Source organism: Crocodylus porosus, unplaced genomic scaffold, assembly GCF_001723895.1.
Source record: "Crocodylus porosus isolate Cpor-Errol unplaced genomic scaffold, CroPor_comp1, whole genome shotgun sequence".
Classification (NCBI taxonomy): domain Eukaryota; kingdom Metazoa; phylum Chordata; order Crocodylia; family Crocodylidae; genus Crocodylus; species Crocodylus porosus.
Genome location: NW_017728914.1, coordinates 33977288 through 33985180, shown reverse-complemented (window position 1 = coordinate 33985180; position 7893 = coordinate 33977288).

The following is a 7893-nucleotide window of genomic DNA, read 5'->3' as shown; positions in this document are numbered from 1 at the left end:
TTGTTCCTTCTCCGCGAAGGACCTGAACACACGTCTGCTTCCTTCCCCTGCTCTGCTCCCTTCTCTTCTTGCATCCTGCCCCCTCTTTTCTCCTCCCATTTCCCCAAGGCCCTCACATCCCATTCTGCCCTCTGCTTTGCCATCCTTCTGATGCTTTCCATTTCCTCTTGCAAGCCCATCTCCCTCCGCTCCTGTCGGTCTCTCGGAAGAGGGGGATAGCGCTTGGACTGCCGGGGCCTGTGTGTAGGATGGAGCACGTACCTCACGCCTCAGAGAGGGGTACCTAAGAGTCCTTCAGTGAAAAGAAATGCAGAAGTAACGTGCCATCCTCCCTTTCCAAACTGGCTTCTCTCTACTGGAAGCCTAACACTGCCTGGCTCCAGTGCTGGGTGGCTTCTTGGCACTGTCCATGTCTACCTGATGCATGTGCTGTACCTGGCAGTGGGCTGTCACCTGAACTGGAAGCAATATGCCCATGTGGGCAGGGTGCTTTGGGAGCGATAATCAGCAATGGGTGGATTAATCGGGCCGGTCCCTCCGCAGTGCTGGTCAGCCCACCCACGGCACCACGCAGCCGGGCAGAGGGGACCACCGCTTGCATTCCCCTCCTCTCAGTCATCTTCTTCTGCTACAAATAATTTCAAGCGGCTGAAAGATTTACAAGACTGATAACCTCCATAGAGAGTTGTAATGATTGCCTCAAAGACACCAGACAGCCACTACTCGCCAGGAAACGGCTTGGTGTGGGAACGTGCCATTTTATGTGTTTCCTTATCTTTATGCATGTAGGCAAGCATGAAAGCACAGCCTTAGTCCCTGGTCTCCTGTGTCAAGTGGGATACGTCTGCGCACACACCTCTGTAAACTAGCATGTTTTGAACCAACATATCTTTCCGCACGTGTGCATGAGCTGTCTTGACATGCATAGGTATACATGTATGTAGTATGTAGGCACTTGTGAAACCCACACACCACTTCGCTATCATATATGCACAAACAAATACTTCTTCTAGCACAAGGAGCTGGTTCTACCACTGGCATCAACCCTCTGCTGAGCAGTTGCAGATATCCAAGCCTTTGCTAAGTTTGTGGTAAAGAGATCAGCGACATGGAGCCTGAGGAAGGCAAGTCAAGTCAAGTCAAGTCAGTCCCATGGCTGCACTGATCATTGAGGCACCTTTTGATGTGGCCATACCTTTCCTCCTTTCTTCCTGGTCTTGTGCAGTCCTTGTACAATCAAGGCCAGCGCCAAGAAGCCATCCAGCACCAGATGCAGGTAGTGTTAGGCTTCAAGTTAGAGAGCAACCAGTTGGGAAAGAGAGGATGGCACGTTACGTCCACAGTTCTTGGCTCCCTTGTGCAACCCTTGTATAATCAGTCAGTTTTCATCGTCTCCAGGTGGCCCAGCTTGTCTTAGGTCTTCCTCCTCTTCTTCATCCAACCATGGCACCCTGCAAAATGGTGTTAGTACAGGTGCCAGGCTTTCTTGTTGCTTGTCCAAACCACCGTGTCTTTCTTCTTCTTATGATTTCGAGTAAGGGTTCATATTTGCCGGCGGATCTGATTTGCTCTTTCACAAATTCATTTGTTCTGTGTGCAGGGCAGGGTAGGCGTAGAAGTCTTCTAAAGTCTCCTGGGGAAGTACATGCTTTATTCCTGTATGCACACCAGTCCTGAAACGAGATGGCCATACAGCGTATAGGGCAAGACCGTCCTCCGGGAACCACAGCCCAGCCCAACATCCAGTTCCCAGGGATTCGCCCTGCCTCAAAACTGACTTCAAGTGGAGCCCAAGGCACAGAGTACCTTTTCCTGCTGACTGCACAGCTGCAAACTGCTTCCAAATTAAAAAAAAAAAAATCTTGTATGACCTCAAATTACCAGTTACTTTGCATTTCTCCCTAGCACTGAAAACTTGCTTGCACACGAGCCCTGAGAGCTGGGTGTCATAGCACCAGCTAGTGCCTCTCTGCCATGACGTGTTGTTTTTGGCAATGGGCACACGCAAATGCAAGCTGAGAAATATGCCTTTTTTTTTTCTTTTTTTTTTCTGTTTTTTTGCACCGGTCCTGGAAGCACTGCAATACCAGGTCAATGCATGGAGTGGATGGAGCATGCTCCCACAGAGCATATGCAGGCATGCTGGGACTCACATGATTTTATCAGTCACATGTGGCTACGGTGTAACCCTATCCTGAAGGACGTGAGTGTGCTTAGGGTCATTAGTAGGTACTGCTCACACTTGCCGTGTTTTTGTTGTTTGCATGTTCCCTACAGGATTGCTGCGGTTTCTGCGGTAAAGAAGAAGAGAAATACCTTGGAATGCACAAAACACAAAGGTAATAAAGAGGCCCTTTTCACTGCTGCTGGCAGTAAGATAAGAGGCTTTTTTTTCCCTTCTTTTTCTCCTTAATGAGCTCAGGCATTTAGAGGAAGGAGATAAATCAGATATATCAGAGCTCGCCAGAATATACATATTCTCCTATTCTGCCAAGAAATACCAAGGAACAAGAGTTGCAAAGCTTTGGAGTTGCAGCTGCAAAGCAAACGCTTCACCTCTACGCTGTGTGTACATGCATGAGTGTGTGTGCATGTGCGCGTGCACACACGTGTGCTTGTGTGCGAGCGCGTGCATGCATGCAACAAAAATGAACAAGAGATTCAGCCCAAATCTTTGAACACACCCCTCTTTCCTGCGTTTTCCAATAAGAAGTGCACTAAGTGGCACAAGGATACCTTCCTTCGCTTTATTGTTGGGTCCCCTTTGCCCGCTGCATCAATGACTCCAGCCCGGTCTCTGGGCACGCGCATGCAATGGGGGATCTGGGCCCTGCCTAAAAGTTCGGACTCGACGTCTCCTGTGCTTGCGTGTTACCGCATGCAGGGAGCGCGGACGCGTGTGCAGACCATCCCGACTCCTACTGTATCCGTGCATACCTGTTAGATGCCATGCCTATCACCAACTTGCTCCCCGCTCCTAATCCCTTTATAATTTGCTCCGTTAACGTATTGCTTTGCTTTGCTTTCTGCAAAAGAAAATCTGTGGAACTGCTGACAGTCTGCACAGTTAGGCCTTGTAATTTCCTTCTCGGTCAGTAATGCCGCACATTGTTAGCACTGTTATTACATTGGACGGGGCCAGGGGACTCTGGTCAGTAGCTGCTAAAAATCAGGTTTTGCTATTGCCTTTTTGTAGAGCAGCCAGGCCCATGCAAGTGCTGCAGAGACGCCGGCTGAATGACCAGTCCACCTGGTAAAGTAGCTGAAAAATGATTTGGGGTAAAAAATGCCTGCCCAGAGGATCATACCATCTATTTATTCCTCTGTGCAATATGAAACACCATCACCAAAAGGAAATATGAATATACCCTGCTTTCCAACAAACAACTTCAGGGTGAGTAGACGAGTCCAACTTTTCTCTGAGCCTTATCTGCACATAAAATGAGATGTTTACCACCCTCAACTCTCCTGTGAAATATGAACTTTCATTCCCACCCAGGAGAACTTTGACAATCTTTTCTCCCATGCCCGGTGAAGGGTGTTTGTGCCTGAAAGCTTGCCATTCAAAATGGGGTTTTTTGCAAAAATCTAGTTGGCCTAATAAAAGACATCACCTCTGCCACGAGTCCTGCTTGGGCAATAGAAAGCTCTAAGATACAGTTCTTGCTTAGAAGTTTAAGAGAAGTGGTTTTCCACCTGTGGTCCACAGACCCCGGGGAGGCCCACAGACTATGCCCAAGCGGTCCGCGAGAGAGGACTGTGATCAACCAAAAGGGTGAATAGCCACCCTTAAAATCCAGAGGGGTCTGCACCTCCCTTCAAAATGTTCCAGGGGTCCGCAAATGGGAGAAGGTTGAAAACCACTGCTCTAGACCATAAATGAATGGAAACTCAGGTGTGATGTTTGCAGGATGCCAGGGTGGAAGAGGTTGGCTCTGAGCTCTCCTAAACCTGGAGCTGTCTTGGAGTCAGATGGGTGCCCGTGTGTCACCTAGAGCAGCCCCTGCGGCTCTAACTTCTGCTTCTCTAAGGAAGGCAGGGCTGTAAGAACGCAGCAGGCTGCTGCCATATCCCCCTCCTGCTTCCTGCCCATCCCAAGGTGCCTACATTCAGTTTGGGGGGGAACAGAGGAAATAAGCAGTGCGAAGGCTGTTGAGCTAGCTTTATAAGGGCTCCTAATATTTCAAGGAAATCCCCAGTTGCCCTATTGGGATGGACCTCGGTCTCTTTTAAGCCCCTGAACTAGTGCAAAGGGGCTGGGGGAGCGTGCAGTGGACCTGGAAAGTCCTTCTAGGAGAAGCAACACACCCCGCCATGTTTCACATTGCCTCAGGTTTGAGCAGGGCTCTCTCAGCCGAGCAGTCGAGAAGCTATCGGGAAGTTCCCGACACGCAAAGGAACACTTACTTGTCTCGGTTGTGCAATTTGCACATGGTTTGCCTGCTACTGATTTGCATAATGGCTGATTATTGCACCATAGTGAACCATCACTGTGTTATTTGCTGGTAAGTTGTATTCCCAGCCTGTCAGCTGTGGATGACATATATCATGAGATAACAGCATATATCATGAGTGTACAGCCATGGCTAATCAGCAGGCACAACTTTCTCAGTCGCTGGATGGCGATTTCTCAATTAATCTACTGTGAACGTTCAGATTCCTTGACTCAAATTGCCCTCTGCTACGATGGGCTTCACAGCATGGGACTTCCAAGTTGTTTGCCAGGGACAAGGACACCACTTCAGTGGAAGCAAAACCCCATTTACTGACATGAAAGAAAGGCTTGATGGGGTGATATGTGGTGCATAGACCTGGTCCTGGCTCTTGGCACAAGATGAATGGCGCCAGGGGATGCCACCAATACAGCGAGACCCAGGCCTAGTGCCTTGTTGGCACATGGGATCCTGGAAACCAGCTAAAGTAGTATACTTTAAAGCATACTAACTTCATTAAGTCCTAAATGGGACAATACAAGATTGTCATTACCGACTGTGCATGATAATCATTGGTACTAGCTAGGTGTGTTAGGATCGTAGGAGACCAAATTGCTTGGTACTGTGCAAGCACGGTCTTTGCCCCGAAGAGCCAACAAGCTAAGAAAAAGGGGAGACGGGCGGAGCACAAGGAAACCACGAGACAGTGCTAAAAACGATGAGCATTGTGTGCACTGCCTGCCTGAGCACAGCAATTTAAATGCCATGTTCTTGGGGATTTATAACCCAAGCCCTGAGTCTGTATGGCAGTGATGGATACAGTTGTTCAGCCTTATGAAACCCTTATAAAATCAGGACCAAACTCTGCTCATGTGTCCCCAGGCCCGGTCTCAGCAGAAACAGAACAAGGGGGAAGTCAGGAGGGGGCTGACAGTGCTGTATGGGGAGTAAGGGGTATAGGCTATAACCATGGTGGTCTAAGGACACAGGCAGACAAGGATCTTTGGGTAAATCTGCTCTTTTTTATCAGACTAACTCAACCAGTGGTATATTCCTGTATAGGGAATAATGCACTCGTCCCTGCCCTTCCACCTATAGGCTCTGCTTAGGGATGCTCGGGGCGGCTGAGGATTGCCACGACCCACCCCTGCATATTCAGAGCCCGGCGTACCCGTGGCGCAGCCTGGGAGCCGTCGCCTCGCCGCATTCGTGGCCAGGGCGGGGGGGTGGGAACTTCGCCGGGGAGCCTCTGGCAAGTCTGGGGGCGCCTGAGAACCGAGACGCAGATGGAGCTGCGCTCTGGGTGGCAGCCGCGGGAGCTTATCGCTCCTGGGCGCGTTTCCAAAAAGAAGAAGGGCATGCACCAGCTTTCCCCTGGCTCTTACAACTCCTCCTCCCCAAGGAGCATGAGACTAAGAATCACCTGGCTGGAGGTGTCTTGCATCGCCCTGGAGCAGGACGGGGCAGGAAGGGATGGAGAGGTCACGCCACCCCTCCCGCAGCATCCCGCAGGCTCTGGACTCCGGGGTTTGTCCCGAGCTCTGCTCTGTCTCCCTCGTGCAAGTGTTAATTCGGTCTGTGGTAAAGGCAGAGCTGCAGCAACATGCTCGGGCTCTACCCCCCTCGGCAGGGCATGGGGAGCCAAGTGGGCAGCAAGGCCACTGCATGGCGCGTTGGGAGGCTCCTGCCATGGAGCTTGGGTCACTTGGGTCACTTCCACGACCCTTGGGAACAGGAGCATGGGCTCAGCCTAGGCCAGGCACAGGCATGGATGTACCAGCTCCCTGCAAGACCATGCCAAGGATGCACCCCTGGGGCTGCTCCAGTTCATGGCTCCTGCAATGCTGCCAGCGCACCTCGGTCCCTGCTCAGCCCCGTACCGCGATGCGACGGCTGCAAGCCTCACCGGGGACCGGCGGCCTTTGCACACTCAGAACCAAGGGTCCAGATGCCAAAACACGAGGGCACAGCCCAGTTTCACCCTTCCTTCCCGTGGTGCCCCGGGGCACAACTCTTCCCGCCTCCTGGAGGGCTTGTAAACGCAGGTGTGGACATACGCACGGGATTAGCTGCGATGCCCAGACTCCGCTTTCACGTGCTGCCCTAGCAGCGCATCACGCATTTCCCCTCTGGGGCCGGTAAAAGCGCTGGTTTCTACACGAGGCCTCCCAAATCCCTCGTGCCCAAAACTTCTTCCCCGCAGACTCGGTGAATCTCTGACTTGTCCTCGGAGAGGGGCGGTTGAGGCCAGCCTTGATTATTTTTTGCTGCATGGGTAGAGCAAGGGGCGGAGGGGGCTGGAGGCTGCGCAAACCAGCAGCAGCAGACTTACCAAGCTTTCAGTTTAAATAGAAAGGGAGAGACGGATGGACACGGTGACCCAATATTGGCCTGCGTGGTAGACCCGGGGCTCCGCACATCGGCAGCCTAATCCCCGACCAGCCGGAGGTGGAGGCTGGTGCTTGGGAACTGAACTGACCTCCTGCTATCGATAACAGGTACCAGGTGGGGTGGGAATAGGACCGGGAGGTAAAGACTGGAGGAGTATATTTGAGGAGGTGGAGAAGATGGAGACACCAGGGAGCAAGGCAATGCTCATGCCCACCCCTGCCAATGCCCAGGGGGGTTCCCTTTCTCCTCCAGCCTCCAGCATCTCTCTCTCCCGCTGCACCCATCCTGCGGCAGGCGGCCCCCTCCTGCATGATTCACTCCTGGCTGGGAAGAAACGCTTTCCCAGCGGCTGGGACAGTGGCAGAAGGCCTGCAATGCGGGATGACCCACCGAGCCCCAGATCAGCTCCGGCACGTCGGGATGGGGCTCGGTGCAAGGTCACCGCCAGGTTAGTATTGCAGCAGGGGCAGGCGCGAGTCCTCGCTGAAGGGGAGCGTGCGATTCCCAGGGAACCGGCCCACGTACGCAGACGGCGGGGCATGAAGCGCACACAAAGGTGGGGCTGACTGAGTGCGAAAGGCCTGGCCAAGCTCTTCGCCAGCCCGGCGGGTACCCGCACTGCAGAGCAAAATGCTCCCGGCTAGGCAGGGCTGGGGATGGTTGAAATCCTCCTGCTATTCGGCTGCTGGGTCTGCAGGATGCCCTGAAGGGGATCAGAGCCCATTACATGCATGTCCTGTATCCTCTACTGCTCAGGCCTAATGGAGAGTCTCCTTCAACTCAAGCACGGGGGTTTGGTTTGTGGAGCAGGGGCTTTGGGAACCTGGTGACCCCGCTGGCATCGTACTGGAGTCGGGGGCTGGCGGTCAAGGGGTGGAAACAGCTTGCCCCGAAGCGTCCTTGCAAAGCAAGGCGGCGATGCAGACAGCAGCACGGCTGCCACGCAACGCATGCACCTGTAGCACCGAGGAGCCCGGCTCCCAGACCGCACCCTCGCTGCGTCGGGGGCTGTACAAACCAGAGCGAAGACGCCGGCACCTATGAACTGCCCGAAAAAAATGCATTCTCC